Below are 14,661 nucleotides of genomic sequence, written 5' to 3'. Positions count from 1 at the left end.
GTAAAACAGTTAGCATTTGCAATTACTTATCAATAATGGTCTAAATTGTAGTTTTATTCCACTATTTCCAGTCTTTGAGCATAATTTGGCATCCCAGTGATCTTACTGTCCTGACTGTCACACTGCTTTCTTAACAGGATTTGATCTGTTGTGTCTTTTTCCATTTCATCATTTCAAGCTGCTCATCTGCAAACAGTTACTTTGTTAATTGGCTTCTTTATTGCTTTCTGTGTACTGTTGTTTGTAACTTCTTTTTAATAGGAAGGATCAGCTAATAGTGATTTTTATGCTCGTAAAAGTACTAAGATACTGATGTTTTCATAATTTCATTTTCAGTTAAATGCAACAGGAAGGACTACAGTCCTTTTTATTTTGTCCAGTGCAAATGTTTGTTTTAATTCACAATAGATTGCTCAGAATCAGTCTTGAACCTTACTTGTGGCAAAAGTGTTAAAAAATCCCTCACTGCTATAATTATATGCTAACAATGTAAACCAACAGAATGCCATTGTAACAGGGCAAAGGAGCCTGGTTGCTGTACAGATACACTCTGTGAGCAGCAGCAGGGCAGAGCAGGGCAGACTGTGTGAGCCTCCTGCACCAGGGAGTCTGCCAGCTGATCCTTCTTCCCTTTCATCTCCCGGCTGATTGTTCCTGCCCCTGTTCTCCCCGCAGTTTTCTTAGGATGCACTGACATTGTGTCATGGGTTGAGTTGAAATCTGCTGCTGTCATTCAAAACCATCCTGCTTCATGCCAGCTACAAAATGAAAGTGCTGGCTGAAGTAAAGTATTATGGGACTTGAAGTTCAGACTGCAACATGAGAGGCTTCCTGTTCCAGTTGCTGCTTTCAGGTTTGCAGTTTTGGGTGTCAGCTTTGTTTTTTTTTTTTCCATGAGGATGGCAGTAGGATGTGTGGGAATTGGTTAGCATGCTGACTTAGGGTTTAGTTTGCTGTCTTCTGCTACTGCTTCCTGCATTTTGCTGTGATTTTTCTGCAATAGGCTAAGGTATTGTGCATTGTATTATCTCATTTATATTAAACTCTTTCTATCTCAACCTGGAGGCATTTTTTGTGTGTTTTTCCTTCACTTCTGTGTTGTGGGGAAACCAGAGGTTTAACCCACCACATGTAGCCACTTTGGAAAAAAAAGAAAACCAAACAAAACACAAAAGCTGGTATGATGTGAATAGTTACTGCTCCTCTTCTGGAGATGCCCATCCTCCTTGCAGGAGGCCCCCAGCGAGAGCTGATTGAACCATTTCAGTGCCAGCCTTAACCAGGTACATCAGGTCATCCTGTAGATCAAACAGGTCTACCACTGAGCTGAAGAAGATCATGTTTGTGTGGACTGATAAAAGCATTAACCTCATCTGATGAACAGTGACGCATGGCTAGAAAAGATAACATTTTCAGCTATGCTAGCTGAAAGGAGTGGTCTACATTACAATCACTTAGTTCAGTATAACTGCACATTTCTTTTAGTGGTATTGTTGGCAGGTGCCACTGTGGTTTTTTAAAACCAGCTTGTCTTATGGAACTTCTCTTTGTCAGAAGAAAGCTTTAAAAAAATATAGACTTCTCAGAGGCTACACATGAAAGTTGAATAGAATTCTTTCTATCTGTTGGTGCTAAAATATGCTTTGAAAACCTCTTTGCTGAAGAAATGAGATTTATTTTTCTCCCTTTGAGAAAGTGGAGATCGCTGGCATCTGTTTTTACTGCTAGGAACGAAGATGAATTGACAGCTCTAGAAGTAAACTTCAATCATCATAATCACCTGAAGGCATGTGCTTTTTATACTTAATTTACTTTTCCCTCAGAATGCTATGCTTGCATTCTATCTATCTATCTATCTATCTATCTATCTATCTATCTATCTATCTATCTATCTATCTACCTCCTACCTACCTACACCATTTGACAGTTATTTTAATCACCACTGTGAAAGATTTTTCACAGATTCAAGTATTCTTAATCTGGCAGGAGAGGTCACAACTACACCCTGACACTACCTTTTCATCTAGATACATTCAGAGCAATGGAAAATACAGGTTTTCTGATTCCCAGAGTCTGAGTCTTTTCTGTATGCAAACCCTCATCTGGGCTGCAAGACTTGTGAGTAGGCAAGGGATGGCATGTGGCAGGAAAAAGAAAGTGCTTGCGCATTTTCTGTACTTAACTTAAAATGGACTGCCAGACTTTCTAAACACAAAAATGTGCAACACTTTCATTAACCCCTTACATTTTGTAGCTGCATACTTTTTTCTGCTAAAGCAGCTTATTGCTTCTTTTTCAGGGCAGGAAAGAGACTGTCCCTGGATCTCACTCACCATCAGCTGAGGGTTCAGGTGAACCTTTGTCTGGAACAAATTAGTGCTTAACCTTCAGGTGATGTGCCAATTGCTGTGCAATGCACTGGCAGTCAAATATTTTTCTGTGAAGGCCAGAACACAGCTGTATGTCTTGGGCAGGAAATGTCTTGTTGTATGAACAGTTCCTTGTATCCCAAGTCCTTTAGTAAATCCGTGTCTTTTCACATATATTTTCTTTGGTTTATATCATTAAATACCTCCAAAATGTCTTTCTCCACCAGTCCAGTGAGTCAGTACATGTTACAGCAAGATCCAGTGTTAATACCATCCATCACATTTTGTGCAGGATGTGAATTTTGCTGTGAGTGAAAAAGAGCAGTCACCTCATTGCCAGCACGGGGATTTACCTGACTGGGACAGTCAGCCTCAGTTAAGAACAGCAGCCAGCAAAACTTCAGAATTTCAGCAGCACCATTGCCTCTCTTGGATTTTAGGGCGTTAGCTGGGGCCATTATCAGCATATTGATGTTGTGCTAGCACTGAGAGGGAGTTGTCAGTCCTGCCTCTAGCATTTTCACATGCCCTTGTTCTGTCCCTGGAAACACCAACTGGGCCACTCTGTTTAGTAAACAGTGACTGCCCACATGCACTACTAATTCTGAAACATTTCTGGGTTTCATGTGTTGAAGTCCTTCATTTCACCTGCACTTTTCTGTATTTTCCTCTACAGTATTTTCCAGGAAAGTCACTTATGTTATACACCACGCTCTGAGTGTCTGTATTCCTGAGTTCCTTATTTTACCCATTTTTTGCTTCCAGTTTCATCATAAAACTATTATTCAGAAATACAGCTGTGAAGCAAATCTTCTTAGGGTAATTTGCTCATCTTTCCTAAGAAGCAAATTTATTTTTATGGGTTCTTTTTAGAAGGCAAGTAGAAGAGGTTGCATCTTTGTGGCTGACTCTTCTTGTTGCCATAACTCTGCCTACCTTACAATAAGCCCCTCTTCTACATTTTTTTTTCCCTTTTAAAAACGTTGCCTTTCTCCTACAGATACTTTTATGGCAGTTCCTTCCCTAACACAAAGGCTAGTTAGCTGAATTAAGTACGCATTTCCTCTAAAGTCTGAACTTTGATATTAGCCTTTTAAGACTGCTGGTTTTCTAAAAAACTCTTGATGCTTTTCTCACTCATGTGGCTGCCATCAATGTATTTGGAGTCATCAGAGTAATGACTGTATTGATATGGCACTGAAGCTGTGCTCTTTGAGAAGGATCCAGTCATAATTATAGAATAACAGAACAATAAAATCATAGAATCATGGAATGGTTTGGGTTGGAAGGGACCTTTAATGTTCACCTAGTCCAAAACCCCTTCAGTGATCAAAGACATGTTCAAGTAGATCAGGTTGCTCATAAATAATAGCCTTGAATAATAATAATAATAATAATAATAATAATAATAATAATAATAATAATAATAATAATAACAACAACAACAACAACAATAATAGTCTTAATTGTAATATTTTTATTTGCTTCTTTGTAAAAATTCTGCTGCTTGTTCCTGAAAATATTCCTGTGGGATCAGCACCTGACTTCATGGAACCGAAGGAAGGTGAGTAAAATCCAAACCTGACAGTTTCTGGAGTTCTGGCTTGTAAACAAAACCAATTAACAGTCCAGTAAGTGAATTTTACTCAATGAAGAACTCTGATGTTATCTCCAGAGGTACAAATTTTGTTTCCAAATGGGGATTTATCCTAGCTCTTCCCTTAACACAGGATTTATTTTCCCATTTTTGCCTTCTGATAATTGAGCTGCTTACTGGAAAGAGCAAAACAGCAAACGAGTATTTGCTCTCATCTAGTGGTAACATTTATTTTAGCAGCTGTTTGTTAGTGCTCTGCAACAACGCCGCTTTAGTGTTCTCCTAGCAAATTTCTCTGTCTGATTTTGGGTTTATGCTCTTTTCCAGCTAGTAAAGGAAAGGATTTATGAAGAGTAAAAAGCCTGTATCCTTTTGCTGGTGATTCAGTCTAAAAAGATGTTTTTTTTCCCCCTGCCAAATTCTTTCCTCTTTCTTCTAAAACTAAGAAAATTCTGACAATCTTCTTTCTTTTTTTCTTTTTTTCTTTTTTTCTTTCTTTCTTTCTTTCTCTCTTTTTCTCTTTCTTTCTTTTTCTCTTTCTTTCTTTTTCTCTTTCTTTCTTTTTCTCTTTCTTTCTTTCTTTCTTTCTTTCTTTCTTTCTTTCTTTCTTTCTTTCTTTCTTTCTTTCTTTCTTTTTCTTTCTTTCTTTCTTTCTTTCTTTCTTTCTTTCTTTCTTTCTTTCTTTCTTTCTTTCTTTCTTTCTTTCTTTCTTTCTTTCTTTCTCTCTTTTTCTCTTTCTTTCTTTTTCTCTTTCTTTCTTTTTCTCTTTCTTTCTTTCTTTCTTTCTTTCTTTCTTTCTTTCTTTCTTTCTTTCTTTCTTTCTTTCTTTCTTTCTTTCTTTCTTTCTCTTTCTTTCCTTCTTTCTTTCTTTTTGTCTTTTATGAAGGACTTCAGTGATATCTTTGCAAGATCAAATTGTGATGTCAAGTGGGCCTGAGAAGATAAACTGTAGCTTTCACCTTGTACCACTACAAGACGAGGGATAAATTTAATCACCTTCTTCAAATAGAGTAGAGTGAGTGCTATCTTTCAAGGCTTTTTTTTTTTTTTAATAGATATTCTTTGTGCCACAGGATGGACGAAGATACATGAGATTTTGAATCATCATTCACTTCTGTAACATATCATGCATGGTGTGCTGAGTTACATCGCTCAATTTAGCCCTGTAGATATTGATAAAGCTGCATGAATTTATAATTTGAAGAACTGTCAAATAAGGCACTCCTGCTTTGCAAAATTTAAAGACAGCTACGCTGACAGCTGTTAGACGGCACATGCTCTGGACTATCCAACTAATATGGCAAAAAAATCAGGAAAACTGTAAATGTCAGATCCAAGGTGCTGTATTCCGCTGTCTGGCTTACAAGAAAGGATGCATAGAGTACTGATGAGAAATAGTAGGATGGATGAGTAATAAGGCTATCTATGCCATAGTACAACCTTGATTAAGGGACTACACTAAGGAAATGTAATGTGTGATCCACAAAGACCCTCTTCCAAGTATATGTGAACCCCTTTTTAACTACCTGTGTCATAACAATGTCTGTTACAAGGAAGGAAGTTAATTGTTGTGTGTTTTCAAGTATGAGTCTAGCTCTTTCCTCATCAATGTGATGTTATGAAGACTGAAATACAAGCTTGTAAAATTTGGACAACCACAGGACAATTATTTTAGGGCAGAGATAGCTTTGTCACTGGAGAAAAGCCTAGAATAATGACTCAGAAACCCCAGGCATCTGCCACTTTGGCAGGGTGTTTGCTGATTAATCATGTGGCCCTGGGAGAGGCTGGAAGGAAAGTGTCATCACTAACATAATCTGATTTAAAGCAAAAAGCTGGCAGGCAATGGTGAACAAGAGCAAGTCAAACCAGGACGCTCAGTAAAATTGGTAGGCTGAAACAGTTCTCTACCTCTGTGCAAGTGGCGAACTGGAAAAAAGAACTTGTACTTCTGGAGCAGAGAAATAAAACAGCAGGTTAATTCTCCAAAGGTAGATGTGGACTGCAGGTATAAATACATACATCTACTCAGTGTCTCTGTCAGTCTTAAGGAAATGCCCTACCTAACACCTGAAATTGATACTTCATTCTATTTTAGCTAGTTTTCTATGGCAACTGTTAAGAACAGTTACACTAACTTTCCATAGTGCATAATTTTTGTTGTTCTTGTTTCAGGTACACCTTCACAGAATCTAAACAATAAAACTGAAGTTTCCCTGAATTTATCTGAGGCCAGATGGAAGGTCAGGCAAAATCAGAAGCAGAAAACAAACCAAGACTGAAAAGACAGTTTGACTGAAACTGCAGAGACACATCCAAATGGATACTCCTAATTAAGCCTCCTCCAGGGCTTGCAGGTTGTGAGAACTGAGAGAGAATGTCTCAGAGATGAGCCGGAGGGTGTGATAAGTTACAAAACAAACAAACAAAACTCAACAACAACAGCAACAAAAGACCAAATACAACAAAACCAACAGCCTTTTCTTGTGGATAGGCACTTAAAGAACAGACTTTCGAGACCGGACATGCACACAGAAGAGGGCACTGCTCGACAACATTCCACATTGCTGGTGGCATAAGGACTCGGATGTAAATGTCTTGCAGCATCTTGGAAATACACCTTTGCCTCATTTTGTTTGATTTTATTTTTTCCTGGATCCAAAAGTCAATAGTTCTTTCAGCATTATTTTTATAAGTATAAAGTACTTATTTTATGTTTATCTAACGTCAAAGAAACAATCATAGATTCATAGATTGATAGAATACCAGATTGGAAGGGACCTCAAGGATCATCTAGTCCAACCTCTAAGGTTAAGAATATAGTTTAAATTAGATGGCCCAACACCCTATCAAGCAGGGCCTTGAAACTGTCTAATGTAGCAGAATCCACCACCTCCCTTGGGAGTTCACTCCAACATCAAACAGTTCGAATGGTGAAAAAACTTTTTCTGGTATCCAGTCGTAATCTCCCCAGTAGCAACTTGTACCCATTGCCCCTTGTCTTTACCATCAAAGCCACTTGAATATGGAGAGGTTGTTTAGACACAGTATATTGCTGTAAGAATTCATTCTTCTTTTCATCAGCTATAGTCAGAATACAAAATAAGTTTCCTGGCAAAATTCACAACCAGCTAGAGTTTATAGTACATGCACTGATAAAATAATTTGACTCTCCACATGAGAGAAAAATCCCAAGTGCTTTGTTCAACAGAATTCCCCCAAATGGCACGTCCAGAAACAGCAGGCAGTGAAGAGTTAAGTCAACAATGCCTTTTTTTCAATGGGTATGAAAACAAAGTAAAACTTTAGCAGCTATGCAAAGTGAACAAAATAAGCTATTTACACTTACTGAGGAATGGCTGGCATTCTGTCTGGTACCCTGTCTGAAAATAGGCTTTTTAATCCCTAGTTGTCAAAGTACTTTCTAAAAGGCCAGTGAACTTGGTTGGTGAACTGGAAGACTTAAAATATTTTGTGACTTCTCAATAGCTCAGAATGAAAAACTGTTATTAAAATTCCTATCCCCCATTCCCCCATTCCAAGGTGCTGGGTTTGCCTGCTTTTTTTTTTTTTTTTTTTTTTTTTTTTTTGGTATTCCTGAATAGTTTTAGTTTTTAGTCAGAGACACTGTGATTCAGAGCAGGGCTGATGATAAGATGACAATTTGTTCCTCCTACCTTGACACAATAATGTAGAAGTTGGTATATATAAGATAGTGAATCCCTGTACCAAACTAGTATTGTATCGAGTTGGCCAGTCAGTTGGCAGTATCAGTAAAGCATATTTACAATGGTGATTGAACATGATGTCATCTGAGCAGCCTGGAGTGCCCACTCTTGTGTCACTTTCATTGGATGTAGTCATAGTACCTATTTCTCTTATCACTAAAAATCAGACTTGCAATCATAAAATTGTTTTGGTTGGAGAAGACCTTTAAGATCATCGAGTCCAACCCTTTTCAGCAAGTCTGCTGATGACACCAAGCTGTGTGGTGTGGCTGACATGCTGGAGGGAAGGGCTGGCATCCAGAGGGACCTTGACAGGCTGGAGAGCTGGGCACAAGCCAGCCTCATGAGGGTCAACAAGACCAAGTGCAGGGTCCTGCATCTGGGTTGAGACAATCCCAAGCACAGATACAGGCTGGGCAGGGACTGGCTGGAAAGCAGCCCTGAGGAGAGGGACTTGGGGGTGCTAGTGGACAAGAAGCTCAACATGAGCTGTCAATGTGTGCTTGCAGTCCAGAAAGCCAACCAGAGCCTGGGCTGCATCAAGAGAAGCATAGCCAGCAGGCCAAGGGAGGTGATTCTCCCCCTCTACTCAGCTCTGGTGAGACCCCACCTGGAGTACTGCATCCAGTTCTGGAGCCACTATTACAAGAGGGATATGGACATGCTGGAATGTGTTCAGAAAAGGGCCACCAGGCTGATCAGAGGGCTGGAGCACCTCTCCTATGAGTGAGAGAGTTGGGGTTGTTCGGTCTGGAGAAGAGAAGGCTCTGAGGTGACCTTATTGTGGCCTTCCAGTATCTGAAGAGGGCCTACGAGAAAGCTGGGAAGGGACTTTTTAGGCTATCAGGTAGTGATAGGACTAGGGGGAATGGAATAAAGCTGGAAGTGGGGAGATTCAGACTGGACGTGAGGAAGAAGTTCTTCCCCATGAGAGTGGTGAGAGCCTGGAATGGGTTGTCCAGGGAGGTAGTTGAGGCCCCATCCCTGGAGGTGTTTGCAGCCAGGCTGGATGAGGCTCTGGCCAGCCTGATGTAGTGTGAGGTGTCCCTGCCCATGGCAGGGAGTTGGAACTGGATGATCCTTGTGGTCCCTTCCAACCCTGACTGATTCTATGATTATTCAGCTCTACCAAGTCTGGTGCTAAACCATGTCCCTTAGTACCACATCTCTGCATCTTTTAAACAAATGCAGGAACTGGGATTCAACCTCTTCCCTGGGGAGCCTCTTTCAGTCTTTTATAACAGTTTCTTCTACTACTCTTGTCCTATCACTTGTTTCAAAGGAGAGGAGACCAACACAAGCTTTTCCACAACCTCCTTTCAGATAGTTATGGAGTGAGGTCTCCCCTCAGCCCCCTTTAACTATATCTATATCTATCATATCTATATATCTATATCTATATCTATATCTTTAAATAGAGGATAATTAATCTGCATAGAAGAAAATGGATTATCTAACCCAAAGAAAAACAAGCAGGAGGCAACTGAACCATCAAGTTAATGTACTGTCTGAAACTGCTCCATGACTGAAAAAACAGGCATTAAACATTTTGTGACTTCTGCAAAAACAGCAGGGGAGACCATGAGCCTGTGAAGCTCTTTCCTTTCCCCAGCCTTTCTCTTCCTCATCCCCATCACAGTTCTTTCCACCCTGGAATCATGTTACTTCCCAGTCTTTACTTAAATGCAGCAACAAACATTGTGTGTGCAGACAGTTAATCATTCCATCCTAAACTTTCTGGTGTTTATTTTTAATTCGCACACAGAAAAGAAAAATAAATCATGTCACATCTATATATAAATCCCAGCTTGAACTCAAATGGAAAATACAGATTTTCTTCCCAGAAAGATGCCCTCTGCAGATGTCCTAACTCTTAATATTGGTGGCTAGCATGTCCCCAAAAAATTGCACAAATTTTACAGCTTGTTTGAATAACTGAATCTAGCAGCTGTTGAACAAGGGTTACTGAACAACACCGGGAAAAAAAATCATATATTACTTACAGCTTTTTTACCAATGCAGCATTTGTTCCACCCTTTGCTCCTCTCTGTGCCAATACAGGCTGCCTAATGAGAGGTGTAATTTGCACAGGAGCATGTCCACTATATCCTGGCTTTCAGACCTCCAGCAAAAAGCTATTGCACAGTTGTGACTGTTGTGGTCAACATAGACATTTAGCAAACCTAGCATTTGGAGTAAGACATTAACATGTCTGTTATTATTTCCCTTAATCTAGAAAGAGTCCATAATATGTGATGGACATAAGAAAGCTGTGAGTAAGTTGAATGGTCCTTTTGCTAGTGGGGCAACACACACAGAAGAGAAGCATTGCACACCCCACCTGAAGGACCAAGGAGAGGGCTTACTTTAACTCCCTGGAATTACATTTTGTTTTCTCTCCCATGCTGCTGAGTCACATTCCAAGCTACTGTTAGGGTGATAGAGAATTAAAAGCGTCAGCTGCTTCCACTACTCATTCCAGTCCTTACAGTGGAAGCTAGAGCAGCTAATGGGGCTGATGAACTACTTGTGGCAGGACTAGGGCAGGGCAAAGACAGTTTCTTGGATCCATGCTTGGAATCTGCTTCTTTCACACACTGGCCAGAACTCATAAACGATGGACCTGGTGTTCATACACTTATGTAACACCTCATGGCCCATCACTCAGTATACTTGCTTCAGTATTTCTATGGAATTACTTGTTGAAAACAACTGGTCTGTCAGTAGCACTGGAAAAGAGAAAAACTGCTAGTGATTGTAAGATATCCAAAGCACGGATCTGAGTAGGCATATTGTTGTAACTAAGCAGGCAACTTTCTGTAGTTGAGTTTTTGGGCATTTTAGGGCATGCTCTTCTTACAAAGGCTGCATGTTCTGATAGGTTAATGTCTGGTGATCTTCCTTTTCCCTTCCTCAGTCCCTTCCCTCATTCTTCTTTTATTCTGATTTGATGGAAAGTAACAGGCAATTTTTTAAAGTCAGATCAGACTTCTACAACACCATGAGTCGCTGACATAGCAATAAATCAGTCAGTTATGAGAAGTATATTTTCAGAAAATGTTTCCTCTTTGGCTTTGTAAGTCAATTTGCATGGAAGTTTGTGGGAAAGTGTTCCTCAGAGCAATCACCTTATTCCACAGTAATTAGAGACTTATACCTCCAGTGAAATACAGCTTTTTCTGGTGATTAAGTATAATTACTAGAAAACTACCTCCCTGAGTTATTTTATCTACCAGATGAAAAATGCTACTTCTCAATAAAGCTCTGCTACAAAGGAACTAATTTCCCTAAAAGAGTATTATATACACTTTCTCTGCCTTTTCTAAACATTATAGAAAGGCTTTCATAGAAAAGCTTTCCTGTGTGAACTGAAAGACAAGACACACCAAGTCAGTCAGAATATCTAATAAAAAGATTGCAATTTTATTTTCTCTTCAATTTTTTTAACTGCATTTCAAAATGAAACCAAGCCATTGCAAGGCAAAGGAAACAAAGTATTCACAAGAAGAAAATGCCTCAACTGGGGAAGCACTGGGTTTTAAAATTATTTTTGCTTTTATTAGTAAAGCAATGTATTAATTGAAATTAGCCATTTTCTTTAAGGAGTTTTGATAGAGCAAACATTTCAGAACTTTTTTTTTTTTTTTTTTTTGCAAAGTGCCTTTTTCAATAGGTCTGGTTAATAGTCTTCATCTTATAATAACACTACTGCATGCCATTCTTCAGACGATAATTGCACTTTAAGAGTAATTGGAAAATCCAGTTCAGTGGCAGAATGAGAATTTGGGCTGGAAAATACGAACTGATAAGTTAATTTTGAGTTTCCACAATTTTATCACAAACACTTATTGTATGAAACAACTGTAAAAATATGTTTCTGTCTAAAACTCAGGTATTGTATTAGTGCTAAACTGCAAACTTAGTAGTGCAACTGAAGGAGCAAAATTTGTTTTGTCAATGGTGCTGGTACAGTTCTGCTGCAACAGTTGCAAGCCAATACAAAGATTTTTCCTCAACAGAAACTAAACTTCAGGCCCACAGCATCAAACCAGGAGTGGGCTGGGTTTCCATAATCTACCTTTAAGCAGAATCATTAGTAGTTTCTGCTATCTTGTAGAAGGAACACTTCTGTTCACCAGGTCAGCTGAATTAGTAGTAATTTTGTGGCTATAGAGGGCTTCCTTTGCTGTAGGTCAGATTTCTTTCCTTTAAGCTGACACAGACAACAACCCATTGCCCAGTTTAGTGCCTGGGAAAAAAAAAAAAGGCACGAAAAAAAAAAGCTGAGAAAACATAAAATTGTAATTAACATTGCCTCACTCTTGCACAAGGTAAGTTACAGCAAACATATTAAGACTGAGAAATTAAAAAGCTTTAAGAATCAAAGTAAGGGTTGAAAATGTTATTGAATAAATAGTGTATGTCTAACCAAGTCTGCAAAATTGGCATCCAGAAAACTAATTGTTTTACTTGGAAACAGAACAAATTTGACATGTATCCTATAATTCCATTAAGCTGCATTTTATTTAAACTGCCTTTTAAAAACTAACTCACAATAATGGCAATACTAAGAATGTATTTATTAAACTGTTTTTTTCTGAGAAGGCATTCCAGGCTTTTAATATCATCCTACACTGATAATTACACCTTTGTTAGAGATACATAGAAGAGCAATCACTGTCATACTGGTAATCTGCAGAGACCTCCACTTTTCAATGAAAGCTGCTGAGAGTAGAACTGCTTATGGGATTTGTGCTGCTGTATAAGAGAATTTGAAGCACATCCTTATGTACAAATTTATCAACATAATGTTAATCCAGGTACCGGAAAACTGAAGCATTTATCAAAAATCACAAGAAAAACATTCCTTTTCTTCAGCTTTTGTACCAGAATGTTCAGGCTCTCTAACTTTTCCACGCTTTGCAGTGCTACAGTGAAGGCTGGTAAATGTGTTCTGTTTTGCTGTATTATTTGTTTTTAACAAAATGGGTCTCATATGAAATAGCATGACTTTGGGAGTCTGAGTTTTGTAAGGTATTACTGGAATCACATGGAAAGAGGTGTAACATAAACTTTTGTATGGACTTATCTTGAGCAGATCCTGAGTTTGAAGAAAATGCAAAAGCATACTTCTCCCCTCCCCCTATTCTTCAGCACCAGTTATATAAATGATGGGGGTGATGATAAACGCTTTTGGAAAACCATCACTGATTGTCCCTCTTAAAAGTATGTTCTGGGAATGTCAGCGTTTGCAATGTTTTTAAAACTGAGTCAAACTGAAACCTTTTCTTCCAGATGTTGAATCTGTATCACATAGCCATATGAAAAATGTAGCCAGTCCTTTGTTTTTTGAAGACTATTACTTTGTATCTTACTTTGGTCCTGTGTTTTCTTTCTTTTACCATTTGGAATTTATAATCTGTTCTTTCTAATGCTTTCAAATCTTTGTTGCTGTTTCGTTGTTGAATACTTGCTGTGGTAGATACTAGTTATCCATTTCAGCTTTCACTGATGCAGGCTTTATGTCCTGGCTTCATTACTGGCAGTGCCCAAAATTATTTAAGATCTAACAATGTCATCTATAGCTGGCTCATGTTTACAATTAGGATATGTGACAACTGACATTTCCATACTGCAGAATTTTTCCTTTCGCAATTTAAAATATATTCTGAATCAGTACAGACTTAGGAGGCATAACAAAAGAGAAAGACGAGATTACTGCTCCTTCTGCTCTGACCCTCTGTCCTGGCTTTCTCCAGGACAGGGTTAATTTCCCCTACAGGAAGCTGTGAAGGGCCACACCCAGCATCTAGCCAGCCAGTGGGGTATTCTTTACCATAAACATCATGCCCTGTATATGAAGGAGAAGGGGGAGGCTGGTTGTCTGGTGGCTGGTTTTGGAAGGAGTTAAAGCGTCTGTGTCTGCTGCTTTGGTGAGCGTGTCACATTTTATGTTACTCGGTTTATATATTGCTTTTTTACCATAGTTTATATTATTTGCATTGTTCTATTAGCCCTCCTTATCAGGGGTTTTCATTTTACTCCCAATTTCTCCCTTTCCGACCTGCCGAGGGGAAGGGGTGAGGGGGGACAGTTGTGTGAGCGGGTGCATGGGGCTCAGCTGCAGCTGGGCGTGAAACCACTACAAATACATAGAAGTGCCTTCTAGAAAGCTAGAATCCTATAGCTGCTTCAGTGGACTAGTTTACTTAAACTGTTGGGCCATTCCTACTGCAGCGGCTATAGTGTTCTGCTGTGAAGGCAGCAGTCGCTGCCAAAAAGATGGACAAGTAGCAGACAATTGCATCTTAAACTGTCAGACTCTTATCTGCTATGAACCACTAAAGAGTCTGCAGGGATAAAGCTCAAAACCACGGCTGGGTTTCTCTGGTTACCGTTCATCAGGTGACTTTCACTGACTCTTAATGTGATCTTTGTGTAACATGCAAAAACATTTTAACCCCTAACGGTCTGGTCATCTCCTGTCACGAATCTACCCTGTTGCCATATTAAACTCTGACACTTCTCTGTGCTTCTGAGCGGTTTATGAGAAGACTCCTGCTCAGGTGCAGGACTACACCAGAGATTTCGTAAGAATTCACACGTAGGTTATGTGACTTTAAAAAAAAAAAAACTCTCCAGCCAATACAGTTCTCCCAGCAAAAGTTTTTGTGGGCTCACTGTGAAACAAGTATTTGGATGGAAAATTTCAGCTGATGTTTGATAGTCATAGACATCTGTAAACACAGCCTTTATATACTGGGAAATGCCAGACATCTTCACAATGGCCAGTGCCACCACCTCTGCATCTACTTTAAACAGAGTGAATACAAATGTCAATTAACTCAACTCTCACCACGCCTGTATGAAATACCTTTACAGTTTTTCAAAGGCAAAGACATATTCAGAGGGCTGTTTCTCCTTACAGGCTTAATAAGCCTGAGCAGACCACTTGCAGCAAACCAGC

Source organism: Indicator indicator, chromosome Z, assembly GCF_027791375.1.
Source record: "Indicator indicator isolate 239-I01 chromosome Z, UM_Iind_1.1, whole genome shotgun sequence".
NCBI lineage: Eukaryota > Metazoa > Chordata > Aves > Piciformes > Indicatoridae > Indicator > Indicator indicator.
This window is presented reverse-complemented; position numbering follows the sequence as displayed.